Source organism: Pelobates fuscus, chromosome 3 (genome assembly GCF_036172605.1).
Source record: "Pelobates fuscus isolate aPelFus1 chromosome 3, aPelFus1.pri, whole genome shotgun sequence".
NCBI classification, from domain to species: domain Eukaryota; kingdom Metazoa; phylum Chordata; class Amphibia; order Anura; family Pelobatidae; genus Pelobates; species Pelobates fuscus.
The window spans coordinates 220312379-220332685 of NC_086319.1; positions in this window are offsets into that span (position 1 = coordinate 220312379).

The window sequence follows — 20307 nt, forward strand, 5'->3', positions numbered from 1 at the left end:
TCCCTCTTCACAATTAGTGTTAGGGTAGTGAAATGGAGTGAAGCCTGCCACGAGTCTTGTACTATTGAAGTCACGCCTGTGAATACTATTAATGTTCCTACCATTCCTACTTTGTCTACGGCTATACCCTCTCAGTATTTATCTCTAAAGACTGTCTTTGATAAAAGAGAGGCTGACAAATTACCGCCTCACAGACCCTACGATTGTGCTATTGACTTGTTGCCTGGCACTATACCTCCAAAGGGCAGGGTGTACCCTCTATCGGTTCAAGAAAACCGTGTCATGGAGGAATACATTAAAGAATCATTAGACAAGGGATTTATTAGGAGATCCTCTTCTCCGGCTGGAGCGGGGTTCTTCTTTGTATCAAAAAAAGAAGGTGATTTAAGACCGTGTATCGGTTATAGAGGTCTAAATAAAATCACCATCAAAAATGCATACCCTATACCGTTAATCACAGAATTATTTGACAGGCTCAAACATGCCACGGTATTCACCAAACTGGATCTTAGAGGAGCATACAATTTAATACGTATAAAGAAGGACCACGAATGGAAGACAGCATTCAACACTAGATCAGGCCATTATGAGTATACTGTTATGCCATTTGGGCTTTGCAATGCCCCAGCAGTATTTCAAGAATTTATTAATGATGTCTTAAGAGACTTTATTCACACGTTTGTTATTGTATACTTGGATGACATTTTAATATATTCTACAGATTTACACACTCATCACAGACATGTTACGACAGTTCTGAAGACCCTTCTTGCTAATGGTCTTTATTGTAAACTAGAAAAATGTCTATTCGACCAATCCGAAGTCCAGTTTTTGGGGTATTTGATTTCCGCTAAGGGTTTTCGTATGGATCCCTGGAAGCTCGCTGCTATCATAGAATGGCCTCTACCGCAAGGTCTGAAAGTCATCCAGCGTTTTCTTGGTTTCTCCAATTATTATAGACGTTTTATCAAAGGTTTTTCGTCTATTGTAGCACCTATTACCCGTATGACAAAAAAGGATGGCAATACTCGTGTCTACCGAGGCACTTCAGGCTTTTGAATTTCTTAAGACTACGTTCGCCTCTGCACCTATTTTACAGCATCCTGTCCCCTCATTGCCCTATTTACTTGAAGTTGATGCTTCCGATATCGGGGTAGGTGCTGTCTTATCTCAAAGAGAGTCGCCTGAAAAGCCATTGCATCCTTGTGGCTTCTTTTCTAAACAAATGTCCAAAGCAGAAAAAAAATATGATGTGGGTAATCGCAAACTCCTTGCTATCATTCTAGCACTCAAAGAATGGAGACATTTGTTAGAAGGCACTAAGGATCCCATCCTCATATTTACAGATCATAAGAACCTATCCTACCTTAGGGAAGCTAAAAGATTGTCTTCCAGGCAGGCAAGGTGGTCACTGTTCTTGTCTCATTTCAATTATATAATCACCTATAGGCCAGGTGATCGGAACACTAAAGCGGACGCTCTGTCCAGACAGTTTGAAACTATTGACAAACAGGAGATTGATGTTACTCCTGTCATTCCCCCAGACAGGATAATAGCAACTACTATATTGTCTATTTCCTCGTCCCTCTTGCAGGCCATACAAGCGAAACAAAGCATGGCACCTAGAGAGAGGCCTAATGATAAATTGTTCGTTGACGTTCCCGAGAGGCGGGATGTTCTGTCACTATATCATGATACTAAGACTGCTGGACATCCTGGTATTTCCAAAACGGTGTCAGCTGTTTCTCTGTATTTTTGGTGGGATTCCTTACGAAAGGATGTCACTGACTATATAAGTGCTTGTACTACTTGTGCCTGTATGAAATCCTCTCGTAGAGTTCCTTGTGGGTTGTTGCATCCGTTACCCATTCCCGAGAAACCTTGGTCTAATCTATCAATGGATTTTATTGTTGAATTACCCCCTTCGAATGGTAACACAGTCATCCTGATGATAGTAGATCGGTTTTCCAAAATGGCTCACTTTGTGTCTCTTCGCAAGTTGCCCACTTCCAAGGAACTGGCTCTTATCTTCGCTAGAGAAGTGTTTCGGTTACATGGTATTCCCTTATCTATTGTGTACGATAGGGGTAGCCAATTTATTTCCAGGTTCTGGAAAGCCTTTTGTTCGGAAATGGGTATTTCTCTCTCATTTTCTTCCGCTTACCATCCCCAGTCTAATGGAGCTGCTGAACGTGCCAACCAGTCTCTGGAGAAGTACCTCCGTTGTTTTGTGTCTCACCATCAGGACAATTGGTCTGACCTGCTTCCTTGGGCTGAATTTGCTCGGAATAACGCCACTCATGATTCTTCCGGCAAAAGCCCTTTTTACGTTGTCTATGGCCAGCATCCCGTTGTTCTTCCGGCTACATTCTCCTCACAGGGCATGCCAGTTTTGGATGAGCATTTGGCTGGTTTGCGTAATACTTGAGAGCAGGTTCAGCGTTCTTTGGTGGACTCTGCTGCTCGCCAGAAGGCTCAGGCTGACAAGCATCACAGAGCGGCTCCTTCCTATGTTGTGGGGGACAGGGTTTTGCTTTCCACACGGAATATTCGCCTCCGGGTGCCTTCTATGAAATTGGCCCCCCGATTCATTGGTCCTTATCGTATTATCCATAAGGTTAATCCTGTTTCTTATGCCTTGGGTCTGCCTAAGAATCTGCGTATACCTAATGTCTTTCACACCTCGTTGTTGAAGCCTTACGTACGCAACCGCTATACCCGGCATGCTCCTCCTCCCCCTCCTGTCTCTGTGGAGGGTCATGAGGAGTTTGAAGTGTCTGGTGTTCTTGACTCTCATTTCCTTAGGGGTCGGCTTCAGTACTTGGTACATTGGAAGGGTTATGGGCCTGAGGAGCGCAGTTGGATTTCTGCTGATGCTGTTCATGCTCCCCGCCCTGTGCGTTCTTTCCATTTGCGTTTTCCTGCCAGGCCTGGTCCTGCCCGCCCGGAGGGCATGTCCTCAGGAGGGGTACTATAGCGTTACTTACCTTATCCGGGGGCCGGCTGCGGTCCTCTCTTCAAGCACGCGGCTCATCCGACTCTCCTAACAGGAAGGCGGGCAGTGACCGCGAGATGCGGTTACATGTCCCGCCTGAATCTAAGAGCGCGCCGCGAGTCTCGGGCGCGCTCTTAAAGAGACAGTGGGAGCCTAAATTGCAAAAAGGCTCCCATTGGCTCCTGTCATGCCACTCACCCCATACACTTACTTTTTGGGGGTGTGGAAGTGACAGGAGCCAATCACATTAGTTTGGAAGCTACTTATACTTACCCTTTTCCCTTAGTTCTTTGCCCTATCGTGGTTTCTGTTTCAGTTCCCTTTAGCGCTTGTTGTGTTCAGTTGTGTTCCTCCGTATTTGACCTTGGCTTTGTATTCTGACTTCGTTTTCGCTTTATCCTTGTCTGTTCTGTTTGCCGGCTTGCTGATTCCTGTGTACCAGACCCCGGCTAGTTCTCGTTTACGCTGTCTCTTTGTGCCCTTGACCTCGGATCGTTCCTGACTCTGTACTTCTCCTAAAAACGTCGAGTCCGGCCATTCTAAGGTCCGGTAGATGTATCTCTCCTCTGTGCTGTCTTCTGTTTAGCTGGATCCTGCATGTAGGGGTATATTCTCGTTACAGTAGGGTTAGGGTGAAAGTGTGGGAGGGAGGTAAGGTGGATATCCATTAAAATACTTTTTTGAGAAGTCCCTGGTGATCCAGTGGTCTCTTCTCCTTCCTTTCTCCCTGGTTGTCTGGTAGCTTTTGCTATCCTGTCTGCAGCTGCGCCTCCCCCGGGTGCAGACTGTCTCGTGAGATCCGGATCGTGAAGTCTCAGAGCGTTGCCGCGGTAATGCTCTGTGATTGGCCAAGATCACTGACGGTTACTGCATGGTCTGCAGCTCTGCCTCCAGCAGAGACGAAGCTGCAGACCTGCGGGTTCGCAGGGATTTCTACCTGTCACAGAGGGACCCCGCACACAGCGGCACTCTTTGCAAGCCGCTGGGACCCCTCTTGCTGACGGGCCCTCGAGTCCCCGTCGGCCATAGATGCATGGGTTAGCGCGACCCACCAAAAATCAGCCGGGGACCCACCAGTGGGTCGTGACCCACACTTTGAGAAACCCTGTAGTAGGGGGCTCACCCCTTGAGTGCAGGCCACAGTCCTGACAGAGAGCGCTAATCCGTGCTCTAATAGTTAACCCAAGGTTATGGGTGAAATCCCTTTAAACAGCTTATCTTAATGGCCTAATTCAACATTAAAGGAACACTACAGTCACCTAAATTACTTTAGCTAAATAAAGCAGTTTTAGTGTATAGATCTTTCCCCTGCAATTTCACTGCTCAATTCACTGTCATTTAGGAGTTAAATCACTTTGTTTCTGTTTATGCAGCCCTAGCCACACCTCCCCTGGCTATGATTGACAGAGCCTGCATGAAAAAAAAACCTGGTTTCACTTTCAAACAGATGTAATTTATCTTAAATAATTGTATCTCAATCTCTAAATTGAACTTTAATCACATACAGGAGGCTCTTGCAGGGACTAGCAAGCTATTAACATAGCAGGGGATAAGAAAATCTTAGTTAAACAAAACTTGCAATAAAGAAAGCCTAAATACGGCTCTCTTTACAGGAAGTGTTTATGGAAGGCTTTGCAAGTCACATGCAGGGAAGTGTGGCTAGGGTTCATAAACAAAGGGATTTAACTCCTAAATGCCAGAGGATTGAGCAGTGAGGCTGCAGGAGCATGTTCTATACACCAAAACTGCTTCATTAAGCTAAAGTTGTTCAGGTGACTATAGTGTCCCTTTAACATGCAACCACAGTAAGCCCCTCAAGCCCCAGAGAAGTAAGAACAAGGAGGGAAGAGGGCAAAAAACAAGAATAAGGTAAAAGAAAACACAATAAACAACATGGAAAAAACACAGATGCACATGGTACAGAAGCACAGCAAGAACAAACAGAAAAGTATATAAAAAATAATACAGAAACAACCTCAGAAGAGGCAATACAAACATAAATTAAAAGAGAAGAGTAATACTCTGACCTGTCTGCTTGATGGAGCAGCAAAGAAAGAGGAAGTGATTAGGTCATTACACCTCATGTACATCCTACTCTCTTCTGACTGGATCTTTATTTTCCACGTGTTTGCTGCTGTGGAGCTAGTAAAGAGAGATTATACAAAATACGAAAGCCACCTGTCATGTTGTAAAATTCCAGACTTTAGAGCAGTAATGTTTATATCATAAATTCCCCCCACCCTCCTGGTTCATTCATTGCATGAGAACAGCTATATAATGATAGTGTTGTCGCGAACCCGAAATTTTCGGTTCGCGAACGGCGAACGCGAACTTCTGCAAATGTTCGCGAACCGGCGAACCGTGCGAACCGCCATTGACTTCAATCGGCAGGCGAATTTTAAAACCAACAGGGACTCTTTCTTGCCACAAAAGTGATGGAAAAGTTGTTTCAAGGGGACTAACACATGGACTGTGGCATGCCGGAGGGGGATCCATGGCAAAACTCCAATGGAAAATTACACAGTTGATGCAGAGTCTGCTTTTAATCCATAAAGGGCAGAAATCACCTAACATTGACACCTGTCCTCAAAGCCCCTGATACACACTGACACAGAGCAGAATAGAGACTGTTCCCCGTCCTCAGAGACCATGATACTCACTGACACAGAGCAGAATAGAGACTGTTACCCCTACATAGGGTCACTTGGCAGATATGGCGGGGTCGTGGGAGGGGGAGGATGACTTTCACCTCTTCCCCTGTTAGATTCCCGTTGTGCTGTGACATCACCCTTATACGCTGTGTAAAGCATACTATTTAATTTGATCAGCATGGCCACTTGAGTTTTTATAGTTTTCACGCTGCTTGTAGTTTATATATGGTTCACAAAAATCAAACAAACGATAAAGTAAACATGTAAGGATTCAGAATATTCTTTCAAACCCTTACACATTGTGTGTACGTATTTTTTGTCTTAAGTTTGTGGCTTTAACGAGGTTCACGTTGTTTCTATGATGTGCATAACATGTTCTTGTAAATGTTTGTTAAATTTTTCCTGGAATTGTAATTTTTGAATCTGAATAAAGATAGTCAAATCCCTGATACACACTGACACAGAGCAGAATAGAGACTGTTCCCCCTACATAGGGTCACTTGGCAGATATGGATTGACACCTGTCCTCAAAACCCCTGATACACACTGACACAGAGCAGAATAGAGTCCGGGAGTCTAGTAGCGTGGACACCCAGCACAGGTTGTTCTCCTTAAGCCTTTTTATACGAGGGTCCCTCAACAGGCACGACAGCATGAAAGAACCCATTTGCACAAGGTTGGATGCCGAGCTACTCATTTCCCGTTCCTCCTCCTCACACAGAGCAGAATAGGGACTGTTCCCCCTACATAGGGTCACTTGGCAGATATGGATTGACACCTGTCCTCAAAGCCCCTGATACACACTGACACAGAGCAGAATAGAGACTGTTCCCTGTCCGCAGAGACCATGATACACACTGACACAGAGCAGAATAGAGACTGTTCCCCGTCCACAGAGACCATGATACACACTGACACAGAGCAGAATAGGGACTGTTCCTCCTACATAGGGTCACTTGGCAGATATGGATTGACACCTGTCCTCAAAGCCCCTGATACACACTGACACAGAGCAGAATAGAGACTGTTCTCTGTCCACAGAGACCATGATACACACTGACACAGAGCAGAATAGGGACTGTTCCCCCTACATAGGGTCACTTGGCAGATATGGATTGACACCTGTCCTCAAAGCCCCTGATACACACTGACACAGAGCAGAATAGAGACTGTTCCTCCTACATAGGGTCACTTGGCAGATATGGATTGACACCTGTCCTCAAAACCCCTGATACACACTGACACCGAGCAGAATAGAGACTGTTCCCTGTCCACAGAGACCATGATACACACTGACACAGAGCAGAATAGAGACTGTTCCCCGTCCACAGAGACAATGATACACACTGACACAGAGCAGAATAGAGACTGTTCCCCGTCCACAGAGACCATGATACACACTGACACAGAGCAGAATAGAGACTGTTCCCCCTCCACAGAGACCATGATACACACTGACACAGAGCAGAATAGGGACTGTTCCCCCTACATAGGGTCACTTGGCAGGTATGGATTGACACCTGTCCTCAAAGCCCATGATACACAGTGGGGGGAGCTACTGTCCTCCCCAACCCCTGCGCGGTGGGTGGGGGCCATAAATCACAATGGGGGGACCTACTGTCCTCCCCCCCTCGGCCCCCACCCCTGCACGGTGGGTGGAGGCCATAAATCACAATGGGGGGGGCCTACTTTCCTCCCCCCGGCCCCCATCCCTGCGCGGTGGGTGGGGGGCATAAATCACAATGGGACGGACCTACTGATAGGAGTGGAGTATTGTTCATATCAGTTTAATACCTTCCGCGTCTCCTATCAGCCATTTTAGGAACCGCACACCTGGGACCCGAGCAAGGTCACCTCGTTCAAGCTGCTCTGGTTCCTTGATGAGCCAGCTGCCCGTGAGTTAACATGTCCCGTGGAGAAGCACTCTGTCCTGTAAAGCCTCACCACAAAAAAATTAAATAAATAACAGCACTCGGAGTGGTGAGTTTAGTAAATGTTCATATCAGTTTAATACCTTCCGCGTCTCCTATCAGTGGACATGTATATGGCAGCCATTTTAGGAACCGCACACCTGGGACCCGAGCAAGGTCACCTCTTCAACAGGCGACAAGATTTGGCCCTGTAAAACTCTCCTGGATATTATGTACAATTTCTATGGATATGGCATTGATTTATGTAACAGGGAGATGGAAGAAGATGCTTGGTCGGTCCTCTTACTTGAAATTTGGGGCACTGCGCGGGCAAGCTAATGTGCCACCAGATAGGAGTGGTGAGTTTAGTATTGTTCTGATCAGTTTAATACCTTCCGCGTCTCCTATCAGTGGACGTGTATATGGCAGCCATTTTAGGAACCGCACACCTGGGACCCGAGCAAGGTCACCTCTTCAACAGGCGACATGATTTGGCCCTGTAAAACTATCCTGGATATTCTCTACAATTTCTATGGATATGGCATTGATTTATGTAACAGGGAGATGGAAGAAGATGCTTGGTCGGTCCTCTTACTTGAAATTTGGGGCACTGCGCGGGCAAGCTAATATGCCACCAGATAGGAGTGGTGAGTTTAGTATTGTTCTGATCAGTTTAATACCTTCCGCGTCTCCTATCAGTGGACGTGTAAATGGCAACGATTTTTAATTGTGGAATCACCTCCCCTTTTTAGGCCAAGGTGGGAAGATGCTTAGACCACTGGTATATTGGTGCCATCTTGGAGGATTTTTTTTTGGTTTGGTTTTTGAAGCCACAGTGCTGCACCAGTGGGCCTAAAAATTAGGCATGTACACATGCCTGAAAAATTTGTTATTGTTGCAGCCGCTGCTGTAGCAGCGGCCAGAAAAATTGATGTTTGTTTCACAGGCAGAAAGTGCCCTAAAACATGGCGGCTTGAACCCTAGTTGGTGGCGGATAAGTCACGCAAGTCAAACGTCATTCAGAGCTAAAATACAGCAGCGTGGGGGGCGGAGCTTAACCAGCGAGCTAAACGGACGCCATCTCGACAAGCTCCCCAGTAAACGGGCACAATCTATTAAAAATCACATCAAATCTATTAAAAACACCCTCAGCCGATCCAACCTCCTCCAGCCCCCAGCTGGACTCCCTACCTACTCCCGAGCCGATCGATGCCCTTCTTTGTGGCTTCCACCCAGCAGAAGCGAAGACGGAAGGTTGGGGCCTACCCCACGCTCACAATCCCAGACCTGGAGAAACTACTCGGCGGCTACGGAGCGCGACAAGCGCGGGACGAAGCCTCCCTCCAAAGGTCAGACCATCCGTCACACACACCAGCCATGGGCCGCCGCTCACAGCGCCCACAAGCCATAGAACAAAACCGGGACTTAGGGACCATGCTTCAAAGGCCTGCTCCGGCTAAAACTACTCCCGCGGACACGCCGCGTACGGCGCCCCACTACCAACACACGGATCAACCGGAGGCAGAAACAACCTCAGAAGCCCACATAGGGCCACAACACCAACTAGACCCTCCAGCAGACATGACCCCAACATCCAGGCATGATTTAAAAATCCTATTTTCGGACTTCCATAAAATCCTTGCGGCAGAACTGGCCCCCATCAAAAAGGACATCACTGCCACTATAAACAGGGTACACACTAATGAAAAACACATTACAGACATGCAAACTCACCTAGCTGAGCTGCAAGAATCAATGCACCACCTTCAGGCGCAACAAAGAGCCATAATGGCACAGCAGACAACCATGGAGGAACGCCATCGGCGCACTAATATAAAAATTAGAGGCATCCCGGCAGCCATCTTGCCAGATGAACTACCGCACTACACAAGGCGCCTGCTGGCCACTATTCTGCCTCACACCACGGTCAAGAAGATGGTCACTGAGGAGATCTACCGCCTGCCTACGTCCTCAAAGGTACGCTCAAATACACCCAGAGATGTGATACTCAGGTGCCCAAATGTACACGACAAGATTCAGGTCATGTCTGCATTAAAAGGTAAAACACCCCTGATATTTGAGGGCGCTAGCCTAACCTTTTTCCAGGATCTTACAAAGTCTACCCTCATGTGGCGCAAAACCTTCAGCTCCCTCACCAACAGACTGAGGGCAGCAGACATCACCTATCGATGGGGGGCACACGGATCCCTGGTGATACCACAGAACGGATCCCAACTCACACTTGCCTCCATGAAAGAGGCACCCACAATAATACAGGCCTTGGGACTGGACCCACCGACCGCCAACTCACCCTCAAGACCCTCTACTCCCAATTGGGACCCAGAGTGCACCGCAACGTTTGTAGCGCGGAACAGAAGCCCTCAGTCCTCGGACCCAAGACAGCCTCAAGGGACTGGCTGACAATGAGGCACAGTAGGGACACCTTCCCAGCGCTCACCTAAAGACTGCAAAGTTATTTTCATTGAACGTTCAACATTTCTTATAGTACCCTATTGTTCTTGGGGGCAACAATATATTTATATATTTTATTTTATTTTTGTGAGCCCAATTTGGTAACCAAGTGCCGTTTTGGAAACGTTACCATAATTCCTACAGTTCGTACACTCAATGCGAAAATCACAATTGTTTATTACCTTGTTCTTTCTCCTGAACCCTGTTTTTGAGCCGGTGGCTGTCAGTTTGTAAGGTCTCCAAACATCTGATAGAGGTTAAAGCCAAGCTCAGTGTCCCATGACTAGGGGACATTACCCTCCTAAGGCTGAATAGGGGCACTAAAATTTAATAAACACACCTCACTACTTTCAAGCTACAAAGGCAAGATTAAATGGTCTGACAAAATGTATATATTGCTAAAGCCCATTAAATGCTGACCTTATATAGATGACTAATCTAGAATACTGAACAGTAGCCGGCCTTTAAGAGGGCAGCATAGTAAAGGTACAGGTTGTATACGACCCATTACCTACCGTCAAAGTGTCCATATGGCAACGTACATTATTCTGCAAAGATTAGGGTTTGTCCTGCACTCTTAGTGGGTGTAGAGCTTTAAGCTCGAGGGTTTGTGAAGTCTAAAACGAGTCAAGAATTGCATACAAAAGCATAGGTCAGGAGAAACCTATCTAACTTCACACCATACCTGAGTTACGAAAGGACGTTTAAACGGTTTATTGTTTATGTTGTTGCGATCCCTACTAGAAGACTGACACACGTACAACAATCGACAGGCCTAACCCTGACATGGACCGTACTTGACTGACACCACAGGCTCAACGGGACCCACTCTCGCACGACTGGTACACCTAAGACGGGGACATACCACAAACGCTTAATGGAGTGACTGCTACACTCTTACCACGACCACCCCCCCTCCCCAGGCAGAGACCACACTCACGGCAGGAGGCTGCACTGGACAGCCCACACGCTTCAGAAGTCACTCACTAGTACACACCCATCAATATGCCCACGGGACACCATACCGACACATACAGGCACACCCAAGTGTCATAACCATGGAGGCACCACATACTCCATAACTACTTCACACATGGAACGCGGATACCAGCACCGAATATATGACTCAAACACAAAAATAACACAGGTTAAGCGGTTAATGACCCGGATCCAAGTTATTGCTTGTATTTTATAAAATTATATAATTGGTGCAGTCTCACAAGATGCAAGATAAATATGTTGATGCTATATACTGGAAATTCTGACTTGCAATGTACTGTTTTACTGTCATGCAAAGCACCGCAAAAATAAAGAATTTAAAAAAAAAAAATACAGCAGCGTGTGGACCATTTTTAGCCCAAGGCAGCTCATCTCATCAGGCCTTTTTTAATCGAATGTATCGCCCAGTGTCAGTCCCTTCGGGATCCATCCCTCATTCATCTTAATAAAGGTGAGGTAATCTAGACTTTTTTGACCTAGGCGACTTCTCTTCTCAGTGACAATACCTCCTGCTGCACTGAAGGTCCTTCAGGTCGCAAATTGGGATAGCTCAGGCCACAGGTCAAGCCTGCCCACCCAGTAGTCAAGGGGTTCATCGCTCCTCAGAGTGTCGATATCTGCAGTTAAGGCGAGGTAGTCTGCTACCTGTCGGTCGAGTCGCTCTCTGAGGGTGGATCCCGAAGGGCTGTGGCGATGCATAGGACTTAAAAAGGTCCGCATGTCTTCCATCAACAACACGTCTTTAAAGCGTCCTGTCCTTGCCGGCGTGGTCGTGGGAGGAGGAGGAGGATGACTTCCACCTCTCCCCCTGTTAGATTCCCGTTGTGCTGTGACATCACCCTTATACCCTGTGTAAAGCATACTTTTTAATTTATTTTGCAAATGCTGCATCCTTTCCGACTTGTTGTAATTCGGTAACATTTCCGCCACTTTCTGCTTATACCGGGGGTCTAGTAGCGTGGACACCCAGTACAGGTCATTCTCATTCAGCCTTTTTATACGAGGGTCCCTCAACAGGCAGGACAGCATGAAAGACCCCATTTGCACAAGGTTGGATGCCGAGCTACTCATTCCCGTTCTTCCTCCTCACTGATGTCATTGAAGGTATGTTCTTCCCCCCAGCCACGTACAACACCACGGGTACCAGATAGGTGACAACGAGCACCCTGGGATGCCTGTTGTGTTTGGTCTTGCTCCTCCTCCTCCTCAAAGCCACATTCCTCCTCTGACTCCTCTTCCTCACAATCCTCTTCCAGCGTTGCCGCAGGTCCAGCAAGCGATGCTGATAAGGCTGTTTCTGGTGGTGATGGTGACCACAACGCTTCCTCTTCCTCTTCACGCTCATCTACGGCCTGATCCAGCACTCTTCGCAGGGCACGCTCCAGGAAGAAAACAAATGGTATGATGTCGCTGATGGTGCCTTCGGTGCGACTGACTAGGTTTGTCACCTCCTCAAAAGGACGCATGAGCCTACAGGCATTGCGCATGAGCGTCCAGTAACGTGGCAAAAAATTCCCAGTTCCCCAGAGGCTGTCCTAGCACCCCGGTCATACAAATATTCATTAACAGCTTTTTCTTGTTGGAGCAGGCGGTCGAACATTAGGAGTGTTGAATTCCAACGTGTAGGGCTGTCGCAAATCAAGCGCCTCACTGGCATGTTGTTTCGCCGCTGGATATCGGCAAAGTGAGCCATGGCCATGTAGGAACGCCTGAAATGGCCACACACCTTCCTGGCCTGCTTCAGGACGTCCTGTAAGCCTGTGTACTTATGCACAAAGCGTTGTACGATCAGATTACACACATGTGCCATGCACGGCACATGTGTCAACTTGCCCAACTTCAATGCCGCTATCAATGTTTTTCCGTTGTCACACACCACTTTGCCGATATCCAGTTGCTGCGGAGTCAGCCACTTTTCCACCTGTGCGTTCAGGGTGGACAGGAGTGCTTGTCCGGTGTGACTCTCTGCTTTCAAGCAAGTCAAACCCAAGACGGCGTGACACTGCCGTATCCGGGATGTGGAATAGTACCTGGGGAGCTGGGGGGGTGCCGTTGATGTGGAGCAAGACGCAGCAGCACAAGAGGACTCAGCCGAGGAGGTTATGGAAGAGGATGGAGTAGGAGGAGTAGAGGAGGTGGCAGCAGGACTGCCTGCAAGTCGTGGCGGTGTCACCAACTCCTCTGCAATGCCACGCATTCCTTGCTTGTCAGCCGTCAGCAGGTTTACCCAATGCGCAGTGTAGGTGATATACCTGCCCTGACCATGCTTTGCAGACCAGGTATCAGTGGTCAGATGGACCCTTGCCCCAACACTGTGTGCCAGACATGCCATGACTTCCTTTTGCACAATCGAGTACAGGTTGGGGATTGCCTTTTGTGAAAAGAAATTCCGGCCGGGTACCTTCCACTGCGGTGTCCCAATAGCTACAAATTTTTTGAACGCCTCAGACTCAACCAGATTGTATGGTAAAAGCTGGCGGGCTAATAGTTCGGACAAGCCAGCTGTCAGATGCTGGGCAAGGGGGTGACTTGGTGACATTGGCTTCTTACGTTTAAACATGTCCTTGACAGACACATGACTGTGGGCAGATGAGCGGGAACTGCTCAAGGCGGGAGACGGAGTGGCGGATGGTTGAGAGGGGGCAAGGAGGACAGCAGTGGTTGATGTGGCTGAAGATGCTGGACCAGGAGGAGGATGGCGGCTTAGAGTAGGCGTGCTGCTTGTACTCATGTGTTGATCCCACAGGCGTTTGTGATGTGAGATCATGTGCCTACGCAAAGCAGTTGTACCTAGGTGGGTGTTGGACCTCCCACGACTCAGTTTCCTTTGGCACAGGTTGCAAATGGCATCGCTGTTGTCAGAGGCAGACACACAAAAAAAATGCCACACTGCTGAGCTCTGCAATGACGGCATTCTGGTGGTGGACACAGCATGCGTTGATTGGCGTGCTGTCGGGCTGACCCCGGGTGCCGATGCATGCTGTCTGACTGTGCCACTAGCTCCTTGCGACGACCCCCCCCTACTTCCAACTCGTCTCCTCCTCCTCCTCTCTGTCTCCCCATCTGAACTTTCGCCCTGTTCTTCTTCTTGCCGAGCGGGCACCCACGTAACATCCATGGACGCATCGTCATCATCAACCGCTTCGCTTGTATCTGACAACTCAGAAAAGGAAGCAGCAGCGGGTACAACATCATCATCATCACACCGTACCTCCATGTGTTTAATGCTGCCTGCCTGAGACATATCCCTGTTATCTACATCCTCTAGCAATAATGGTTGCGTATCACTCATTTCTTCAAACGGGTGTGTGAATAACTCCTCTGACATACCAAGTAAAGCGGCTGTGGTGCTAGTTTTGGTGGTGGCGGCAGGCGGGTGAGTGGTATCTTGAGAGGTGCCTGAAGCTAAGCTGGAGGAGGATGGTGCGTCAAGGTTCCGAACGGAGGCTGTAGAAGATTGGGTGTCCTGTGTTAGCCAGTCAACTATGTCCTCAGAACTTTTCAAGTTCAGGGTACGTGGCTTCTAAAAACTGGGCATTATTCTAGGGCAAAAGGGAATCACAGCACCATGACCACGACGGCCCCTGCGGGGTGGCCTGCCTCTGCCTGTCATTTTTTTGGGGATTAGTGGTACTATGCGTGCAAGCTACTGTGAGACCAGATATGATTGGCAATGTGAACTGTAACAGTTCTGCAGAGCACACACTGTAGGCCTGACACACCCGCTTGAAGACAAGTAACTGCTATTCAATCTATAACAGTGAAAAACAAATTTTGGTTTTAAAAGCACGCTATAGAGACACCAGATATGATTGGCAATGTGCACTGGAACAGTTCTGGAGAGCACACGCTGAAGGAAGGACTGACAGAGCCGCTTGAAGGACACTGACTGGCTGCTATTAGCTTACACTAGAAACCTTTTTTCTTTGTAAAAGCATGCTATAGAGACACCAGATATGATTGGCAATGTGCACTTGAACAGTTCTGCAGAGCACACACTGTAGGCCTGACAGAGCCGCTTGAAGGACACTGACTGGCTGCTATTAGCTTACACTGGAAACCTTTTTTCTTTGTAAAAGCACGCTATAGAGACACCAGATATGATTGGCAATGTGCACTTGAACAGTTCTGCAGAGCACACACTGTAGGCCTGACACACCCGCTTGAAGACAAGTAACTGCTATTCAATCTATAACAGTGAAAAACAAATTTTGGTTTTAAAAGCACGCTATAGAGACACCAGATATGATTGGCAATGTGCACTGGAACAGTTCTGGAGAGCACACGCTGAAGGAAGGACTGACAGAGCCGCTTGAAGGACACTGACTGGCTGCTATTAGCTTACACTAGAAACCTTTTTTCTTTGTAAAAGCACGCTATAGAGACACCAGATATGATTGGCAATGTGCACTTGAACAGTTCTGCAGAGCACACACTGTAGGCCTGACAGAGCCGCTTGAAGGACACTGACTGGCTGCTATTAGCTTACACTGGAAACCTTTTTTCTTTGTAAAAGCACGCTATAGAGACACCAGATATGATTGGCAATGTGCACTTGAACAGTTCTGCAGAGCGCACACTGTAGGCCTGACACACCCGCTTGAAGACAAGTAACTGCTATTCAATCTATAACAGTGAAAAACAAATTTTGGTTTTAAAAGCACGCTATAGAGACACCAGATATGATTGGCACTTGGCACTTGAACAGTTCTGCAGAGCACACACTGTAGGCCTGACACACCCGCTTGAAGACAAGTAACTGCTATTCAATCTATAACAGTGAAAAACAAATTTTGGTTTTAAAAGCACGCTACAGAGACACCAGATATGATTGGCAATGTGCACTGGAACAGTTCTGGAGAGCACACGCTGAAGGAAGGACTGACAGAGCCGCTTGAAGGACACTGACTGGCTGCTATTAGCTTACACTAGAAACCTTTTTTCTTTGTAAAAGCACGCTATAGAGACACCAGATATGATTGGCAATGTGCACTTGAACAGTTCTGCAGAGCACACACTGTAGGCCTGACAGAGCCGCTTGAAGGACACTGACTGGCTGCTATTAGCTTACACTGGAAACCTTTTTTCTTTGTAAAAGCACGCTAAAGAGACACCAGATATGATTGGCAACTGTCAAAGCACGCTGGCACAGGTCTGCAGAGCACACGCTGACGGAAGCCTGACACCCAGACGCTTGCAGACAACTAACTGCTCTTCTATTACAGTGAAAAAAAAATATATATTTTAAATCTAAAGCTTAAGCTATTGTAAAAACAGATATGAGTGGTGGCACTGGGCAAAAGGGCACAGTATCCACTGTGAACCTCACACAGAAGCTGGCAGGCAGGCAACTGCTCTTCTATTACAGTGGAAACAAAATTTTGTTTTTAAAAGCACGCTATAGAGACACCAGATATGAGTGGCAACTGTCAAAGTACGCTGGCAGTGTTGTGCAGGGCACACGCTGAAGGAAGGCCTGACAGAGCCGCTTGAAGGACACTGACTGGCTGCTATTAGCTTACACTGGAAACCTTTTTTCTTTGTAAAAGCACGTTAAAGAGACACCAGATATGATTGGCAACTGTCAAAGCATGCTGGCAGGGTTGTGCAGGGCACACGCTGAAGGAAGTCCTGACAGAGCCGCTTGAAGGACACTGACTGGCTGCTATTAGCTTACACTGGAAACCTTTTTTCTTTGTAAAAGCACGCTAAAGAGACACCAGATATGATTGGCAACTGTCAAAGCACGCTGGCAGGGTTGTGCAGGACACACGCTGAAGGAAGGTCTGACAGAGCCGCTTGAAGGACACTGACTGGCTGCTATTAGCTTACACTGGAAACCTTTTTTCTTTGTAAAAGCACGCTAAAGAGACACCAGATATGATTGGCAACTGTCAAAGCACGCTGGCACAGGTCTGCAGAGCACACGCTGAAGGAAGCCTGACACCCAGACGCTTGCAGACAACTAACTGCTCTTCTATTACAGTGAAAAAAAATTATTTATTTTAAATCTAAAGCTTAAGCTATTGTAAAAACAGATATGAGTGGTGGCACTGACTGTGCAAATGGGCAAGGCATCCAGCCTGACACAGAAGCTGGCAGGCAGGCAAATGCTCTTCTATTACAGTGAAAAAACAAATATTTATTTTAAATCTAAAGCTTAAGCTATTGTAAAAACAGATATGAGTGGTGGCACTGACTGTGCAAATGGGCAAGGCATCCAGCCTGACACAGAAGCTGGCAGGCAGGCAACTGCTCTTCTATTACAGTGAAAAACAATTATTTCTTTTAAATCTAAAGCTTAACCTATTGTAAAAACAGATATGAGTGGTGGCACTGGGCAAGTGGGCACAGTATCCAATGTGAACCTCACACAGAAGCTGGCAGGCAGGCACCTGCAATTACATTACACAGGGAAAAAAAAGCAGCCTGATGTTCCCTAAAAAGGGCTTTTTGGGGTGCTGTCCTTACAGCAGAGATCAGATGAGTCCTTCAGGATTGTAGTGGACACTGAATACCCTAGCCTAGCTATCAATTTCCCTATCTAATCAGCAGCAGCTAAACTTTCCCTCCTCTCACTAAGCATGCAGCTTCAGAATGAATCGAAAATAGATGCTGGGAGGGAGGTTGGAGGGTGTGGAAGGGAGGGAGTGCTGCTGATTGGCTGGAATAATATACAATACAAAAATACAGGTTTTAGACCACCCAGGTGCAGTATATAAAGTAAATAAAGTAATTACTTCCTTTTTGTTAGGAGAAGGTATAGCAAAAGGATTCCTCTCAATCCTCAATACAACTTTAGAAAAATAGGATATACCTAAGCCTATAAAACAAAAGAAAATGCGCTCATAGGGGATTAACGTCAAAACATAAATTGCCCCTTGTTAATATGTTTCACTCACAAGATTGAAGTGGTTTTCAGGCACATCAGATAAGTAGATCTTCACGACTTTCTCACAGTTAGAATGATGAGTGTATCATGAAAAAGATAAAAAATTGGCATAGTATAGCACTGTATTAAAGTATAAATTAGCTTTTAATGTTTGCACTTACAATGTAAAAGGTATAAAAAGGCCCATCAGTACAAATCTGTTTGTCCCATCGCTGTGGAGTATGGTAACCCTCAAAGAAATATCCAGCAGGAGAAAACAGGTACACAATAAAATAAAATAAAATACAGTAACAAATAAACAGCTCACTCACTGATGGGCCTTTTTATACCTTTTACAGCTTTACTCAGTGAGCTGTTTATTTGTTACTGTATTTTATTTTATTTTATTTTATTGTGTACCTGTTTTCTCCTGTTGGATATTTCTTTGAGGGTTACCATACTCCACAGCGATGGGACAAACAGATTTGTACTGATGGGCCTTTTTATACCTTTTACATTGTAAGTGCAAACATTAAAAGCTAATTTATACTTTAATACAGTGCTATACTATGCCAATTTTTTTATCTTTTTCATGATACACTCATCATTCTAACTGTGAGAGAGTCGTGAAGATCTACTTATCTGATGTGCCTGAAAACCACTTCAATCTTGTGAGTGAAACATATTAACAAGGGGCAATTTATGTTTTGACGTTAATCCCCTATGATTGGCTGGAATGTGTCTGCTGACCGAGAGGCACAGGGTCAAAGTTTGCCCAATGATGACGAATAGGGAGCGGATCGAACTGCGCATGTGTCTGCCCGCCACGGCGAACGCGAACACGCTAAGTTTGCCGGGAACTGTTCGCCGGCGGACAGTTCGGTACATCACTATATAATGATATTTGTACTTAGAAACAATAGAAAGTAAACCACACATAATTCAGTTAACATTTGCATGTAAAGCTGGACCATGCATATTGTAGCCACAAATATCATATAATATAACCCAATTTAATGTTGAAATATACTCATACTTTATTATTCTCTGTTTTTGTTCTGGACCCAGGAATGCAGAATACGTTTTTATTGATGTGTACATTACATTATCAGGGTTTTTTGATAAAATGAGAATGATGAGAAATCCATTCTGAATTTCAAATTTAAAGTCAAAGCAGTCAAATTGGAAGCATTGCTGACTTTTTTCCACTTTAACTACTTGTTGCCGTAAATGTGAAATTCACTTTGAATTCTCACTTTAGTAAACAACCCTGCATGTCTAGACTATAATGTGACTTTTATTAGAAAGAAGAAATATGTTTCAATTTTACAAGGTCTTAAATTATGTTCTCTAGGCCATTAAGTCTAGTTATACAACTCATCCACTATTAACGTGAACTCTGTGCAGGTGGAGTCTGATATGAACTTGAAATGTTCATTTTACGAGACATTGTTTTTCTTGTAAAATATTTTGCGTTGGAAATTTCAGAAAAAAATTAAAAGGGACACATTAACACTTATCTATGTGTATAGAAGGAACAGAAAGGTCAAAGTATACATGTAACAGTATCAGTGTGAGTAAAATAAGCATTACCGTATATACTCGAGTATAAGACGAGTTTTTCAGCACATTTTTTGTGCTGAAAAACCCCCACTCGTCTTATACTCGAGTCAATTGTCTGTATTATGGCAATTTAAATTGCCATAATACAGACAAGGACCGGGGGCTGGCAGGAAGCTGTAACTTACCTTCACAGCAGCTCCTGTCAGCTCCCTTCTCTCTCCACCGGTCCGTGCAGCTCCCAGGTCAGCTCCCTCTGCAAGTCTCGCGAGAGCCGCGGGGTCAGAGCGTTGCCACGGGTTACCGTGGCAACGCTCCGCGCGGCCGCGAGACTTGCAGAGGGAGCTGACCTGGGAGCTGCACGGACCGGAGGAGAGAGAAGGGAGCTGACAGGAGCTGCTGTGAAGGTAAGTAACAGCTTCCTGCCAGCCCCCCTCCTACAGCCCATCCACTGGACCACCAGGGAGTGAGAGCCCCCCTCCCTGGCCAGCTAACAAGCAGGGAGGGGGGACGAAAAAATATATATATATTAATAATAAAAAAATAATAATAAAATAAAAATAATAATATAAGAAAAAAATAATAATATTAAAATAATAATTAAATAATAATAAAAAAAAGCCCACCCCCCACCAATGCTCTCCATCACACACACACACACACACACACTGCACTCATATACACACACTGCACTCATACACAAACACTGCACTCATACATACACACACTGCACTCATATACACACACTGCACTCATACACACACTGCACTCAGACACACACACTGAGAAGAGGCTGTGTGCTGCCTGGGCCCCCTCTGCGGTAACAGGGAGCCGGGGGGGGGGCCCACC